Genomic DNA, 5356 nt, shown 5'->3' with positions numbered 1-5356 from the left:
TCTTATTGATAAATTCTGAAAGTAGACGTATTACGCTGGCCTACCATGCAGTGATTTTTATGGCTTTCAGTTAAAGATATGTACATGTGTTTCAAATTTTCGGTCGCACACCTTTTTCTTACTCTTGCGTCATATATTTCGGGGGAAGGGGGGTGGGCGGATGAGTACTATTTGTTCGTTGTGGTCTTGCACTAAGATCTCGTTTCAGATTACGTTTCTTGCCATTCATCATCATCACGGGCTGATTGCCCGGACCAGGTCCATCTTGCCTTTCAGCAACTTACTGAGGACGTTATATAACTTTCTTGCTCTCAGGAAAGGGCTAGAGCTTCGGAAAGCATCATGAATGACTACACGCATTGGTACGTATAGACGGGGAAACAGGTACTTGTCTATTATTTTTCATGTCACTGTTAGTCATGTCAATTGCCGATGACCCAAGTTGTACAAAACATACCCTCGGACTGTCAGACACTCATTAGGTTTGGGATCTTTGGTGAAACTAACCCTAGCTTCAAAACGTCATTCATTTTCATGTTTTGTAATACCTTTCTCAAAGTTTACTTATTGTGTAGGATTGAAAGTATAGTGGATAATGTATTGTTTTGTTTTGTAAAGCCCAATGCTATTAACCAATGATGTGTTGCTTGAAAAGTATGTAAGGAGGTTAAAGGTACAATAACATATCGACTATCTGGAGTAGCTAGCTGTAAATAGTAGAATTGGCTTGTACATATAGGACTGAAACAAAATGTACTTTATCTAAATATTGTGTCCATTATTTTTGCTTGATTTATAGCTATCAACTACAATGTAAACCCTTTTCTGAAGGGGGGTTGAAATCACTAGAGGGACGAGGTAGTGGCGAGATATCGCTGGCGATTTCGCCGCTAGTGAGCAAGTTCACGGGGGGGTGGGGGGTCTGTGAGATTGCTGTGACACCGGCACAGAGTTCTGAGGATAAGTGCTGCGGCACGTTTACTCGGCGATTTTTTTCATTTGCCATAATACACCCATCCGCGACTGTTCATTGGGGTCTTGATGAGTTTTTTTGTGTTTTAAAACTTATATCTTTGTATTGTGTTTACCTTTGATTTGCCTTTCCCATTACTTACATCTCAACCCTGGGTACTAGCCTGATTATCATCCGAGTTAGTTTACCGGGGCCTCCCATAAACATTATTTATGTGTACCCACATTCTTAGTTGGGGCAGGTTAATTAGCCATCTGAGTGAAAATGCTAATTTGTATGTAACAGTTGTAAGAAAGATTGTAGGGAACCGATGTATTAGGAATAGAAATAGAGAGAAACAAATCCTGACTCCCCGGGTTCGAACCCGGCCGCGCCGAATCCTGTGCTGACAGCCGTTTGGCAAAGTCTATTGATGGTGCTTAAATCCCACTGTTACACGGTTACAATTGATAGCACTACATATCTTCGCAAAGATCATGCGCAATGTGACTGACACAAGGACAAGATTATCGCAGGTCTATAATATACGACGGTAATCCACAGATGGTATCTGCAAATATCATTTACGTCATGTATGAGAAGATCAACCCCCAAAACCGTTGAACCGTTACAAACACTGTTGTACCATGACAAAAAGCGTCATCAAGCGGAGATTGCAAGAAATGTACTTTTTACAAAAGCCGAACCAAATCAGTTAACCCTATCTTCAATCCATTCCTTGTCGCGCTCCTCACAACGGATTTCTTCTAAACATAACACTAAATAAAGTTTGACTCTCTAAGGTAATGATTTGTTTCCATTTTCTTTGTTTCCCAAGCTAGCCATTATAATTGAAACTAGGAAGTTAGCGGGAATGGTATTGGTTGGAATTTTCACGGGGACGAGTCGGTCTTTTTGATATGGAAATTAGCATGCCAGGTGGACAATATTAGTGAGTTTGGCACAGCAGCTGGGTGGGGTTTCGGACAAATCTGTACGTTTGCATGAATAGTAACATTAACTATAAAAAAGCAGAGAAAAATCTACCGACAACATGGAAAATGTCAGCAAATCACAGCCCAACATGATGAACAGATCAGTTGGCAGGATTTGGCTCTCCATGTAGATAATTTTGAGAGCCAAATCATAACAAAGTTTAGTGTCCTGCATGTTTTGGAGAGTGGGGGTGGGGGGTAATAGATATATGATCAGAACACTTACTTTTTTCTTGCAGATCGGCAGCTGTATGGCCATCCGTAAAGTAGAAGTGCCCATTTTTCAGCTTAGCTCTTGGTACTTTCATTATCTTGACCTTGTCTTGATAGCTGTTTCACTTGACCAGGATGTGCTGTGGAGTCCCGTCTTGGCTGTTCTTGATCGGTCCATCAGAATGGGCTCGACAGAATTTCTCTTGGAGAATCTTGTCTGCGGTTGGGATACAGTTTTCGCCGTTTCCAACATTACGTCCGCTGATATCTTTCCAACTTGCTGCATTTTGTCTCATCTACAAGCCTTCTCACACTAGTTACCACGCATGTGCGGTTGAAAGAAACCCTGGGTAATATGTCAAAGTTGAAGACCCGTAATCGTTTGCATTTCCATATAGCATGGGTTCTTCATATTTGCATACCAAAGGTTGAAGATACCAGAACCACTGAAAGAAGAATGTTTATCACAGTGAATTTTAGTCATATCAAAGCACATTATCTGCTATACATAGTAGCAATGGCGAGTGATTTTAATGATGATAAAGAGAGGAACATCTACATATTCAAAAATCTATTTTGGAAAATACATAACGCGAGCCGTGAGAGGGGATATTTACTGGGATTTTTCGGCCGTTGGGCTATAATAAATCGGGTAATAATGTTTGGCTATTGGAGTAATTCATAGCAAATTTTTGTTTAGTCGTTTGTAGACCATGCAGAACTCTGAAAAATATCATTATGGATAAACTAAACTTTAACTAACCAACACTACAAATTAAATAAGTTGGGACTTACCCCAAATATTTGTCTGACTCCCTTTTCCTTGTTCACGGAATGGACCCGTCTACTGAGCACGTCACCGGAACATACTGCGCATGCGCGAAAATTATAGACATGCTAATCACCCGGTTTACTGTAGGTCCGTATTTAAGGGTACAAAAGGGTAAAACTCCGAGTATGTTTTACATTAAACCATGTCTCTAACATATACTGTGCAACAAGCGGGATTTAAATACAACGTTAAAAAAGCAACCAGTGTTCGCGCAGGCGCAATACGTTCTACCGACGTGTTCGTCTACTGTAACGCTTAAATCTTGTTCGTCTACTGAGTAACACTTAAATACTGTAGTTGGGACGACATACCCTATCAGAGCCCAACCTGCAGTACCCCTCCATCTACATGTCCTGTAAATTGCACATTCGGAAAGGAAACCACAACCAAACAAAATAAACTCAACGGTCGGTCAATAGATCTTCAAAATGATGTAAGGCGTGTGGATTAATAGAAGTTAACCTTGTGCAGTATAAATTTGGGCGCTAGGGAGAGCCGCCACTTGATGGGCTGACTTCTTGTTAATACTGTGTACAAGTAGGCAAATATATCCACGAATGTTTATACCATAGATCCAGTCGTGTAAATGACAAGCTAGACCCTATATGTTGATTTATTCATACCTATAGATATCCATATATGTGTGTTTAGTTGTACTGTAAGTAATTGTTATACGTGCAGACCTTATGAAAGTCGCTGTACTTTTGTCGTGTCTCAATAAAGATCTATGTTAACGTGACACCGTCTTCCACAGCAAGACGACCTTCATTGAGTGCAGATGTGACGCTAGTTCAACTTTATGAACCTATATCCATTGCTTTTAAGTTAAAACGAGATATTTAGCGATGTCAAGTCGATCGACTGTAGTTTCATACTGCAATACAAATTTGAAACCAACGTCTGTCGACTTGATATTTCTAAATACCCCGTTTTCAAAAAACAACGGATATAGGTTACCCCTCGGTGAAGTACTAGTATTGTGACATGTTTAGCTATTTCCAGGGAAAGCACCATAAAATTTATCTTCAACAAGAACAACGGAAATCGCTTTAATTTAACTCTATTCAGGAATTAAAAATCTGCAATTTGATGCATACGAGGACGAACTGAACTGAACTTGAATTTACCACTAACGTAGGATGCGCACATGGAGCAAATCCTGCCTTGGAAACCAGAAAACCAGTCTCACAAACAACGAAACGTCTGTCGACAGTGCTAGACCCAGGTACCGGGTAGCAGAGTGCCTCAATACCGTATGAAGGGTGGGGTTTATAACTGTAAGTTACAATTGTCTCAAAACAACTAATTGACGCTTTGGATGAACCATTTGTTTCATAGGTGTGAAACATCACAATATATATAAACGTATGAATTTGGATTTGTTAATGGCGGGATATGGATTTAAACTGATGTGCGAAAGTTTGCAGTGCATATTTTATTGAAGACACAATTGTGATATTTTTGGAGAGAACGGTGTTTGTGAAGTTGAAACATGGACAAGTGAGGGATAACAGCCTCCCAAACGTACCTACAGTTTGGTATGAACCTGCCCATTTTTCGCGTCAGCAGACAAATTAAATTGTTGACTACTTACGCTCGAGCTCCTGAATAGCGATAAGCGATTTGATTCATCGAGATCATTATAGGCAAGTTGTTTGTGCTGCTAGCCGGCTTTTGATTCCAGAAGCAAGAAGGACTCAAAGTGAAGCAATCCTCAATGGTAGACGTGTTACAAACTGTGAGTAAATCATTACTTACTACAATTGGTTCTTTGGGTGTGCTGTAGCCATTGTTCTGTGTTTTATGCAAACAACAAATAATACATATTTCATCTATTTTGCAATGACATGGAATGAGTGCTGAAATATCAAAATACAGTCAAACCTGTACTAGCGACCACCTTTGGACAAAGACAACCTGGTCATGGTGGCCACTTTTCGTTTTATCCTTAGATTGTTTTTTTCCATGATGTGACCAAACCATTACGAATCATGGCTATTGTGGACATCTAATTCTGCTGATATTTTCTTTAGTGGTTAATAGCGGTCTAGAACGATCTGTATGTGTGTTTTGAGATTTGTCAAAAACATCGGTCTAAAGAATGTACCGGTAGATTACAAGACGATAGCAAAATTTTCCTTGGTTTGTCTAGTGCAATCTTCGTGGCATTCAGCAACAAGAAATTCCGAAATTGGACAGGCTATACATTACTGCTATATTCAATATGCATTACGAAAATATTGATCATACAAATGGTTGATTAAGACAGACATTGAGGATCATACACAAAGGAGAGAAAGACATAATTGGTGTCATCAATGCCTGGATGATAATGATAAATACTTTATTGCTGAACAATTGTGT

The 5356-nt window shown here is 39.7% G+C and overlaps 1 long non-coding RNA gene across 1 annotated transcript in view; it reads right to left on the bottom strand.

The window, feature by feature from the left end:
- LOC118406697 overlaps positions 1-3038 on the bottom strand; it is an 11152-nt gene extending 8114 nt beyond the window's left edge. The window contains exons 1-2 of the long non-coding RNA XR_004830070.1: positions 2956-3038; positions 2174-2606 (exon numbers count right to left, since the gene is read on the bottom strand). This is a non-coding gene — a long non-coding RNA (uncharacterized LOC118406697). The remainder of the gene's footprint in view (positions 1-2173; positions 2607-2955) is intronic.
- Positions 3039-5356: the final 2318 nt, after the last annotated feature.

The sequence above is a fragment of the Branchiostoma floridae genome, chromosome 19 (assembly GCF_000003815.2).
Source record: "Branchiostoma floridae strain S238N-H82 chromosome 19, Bfl_VNyyK, whole genome shotgun sequence".
NCBI classification, from domain to species: domain Eukaryota; kingdom Metazoa; phylum Chordata; class Leptocardii; order Amphioxiformes; family Branchiostomatidae; genus Branchiostoma; species Branchiostoma floridae.
This window is presented reverse-complemented; position numbering and strand designations above follow the sequence as displayed.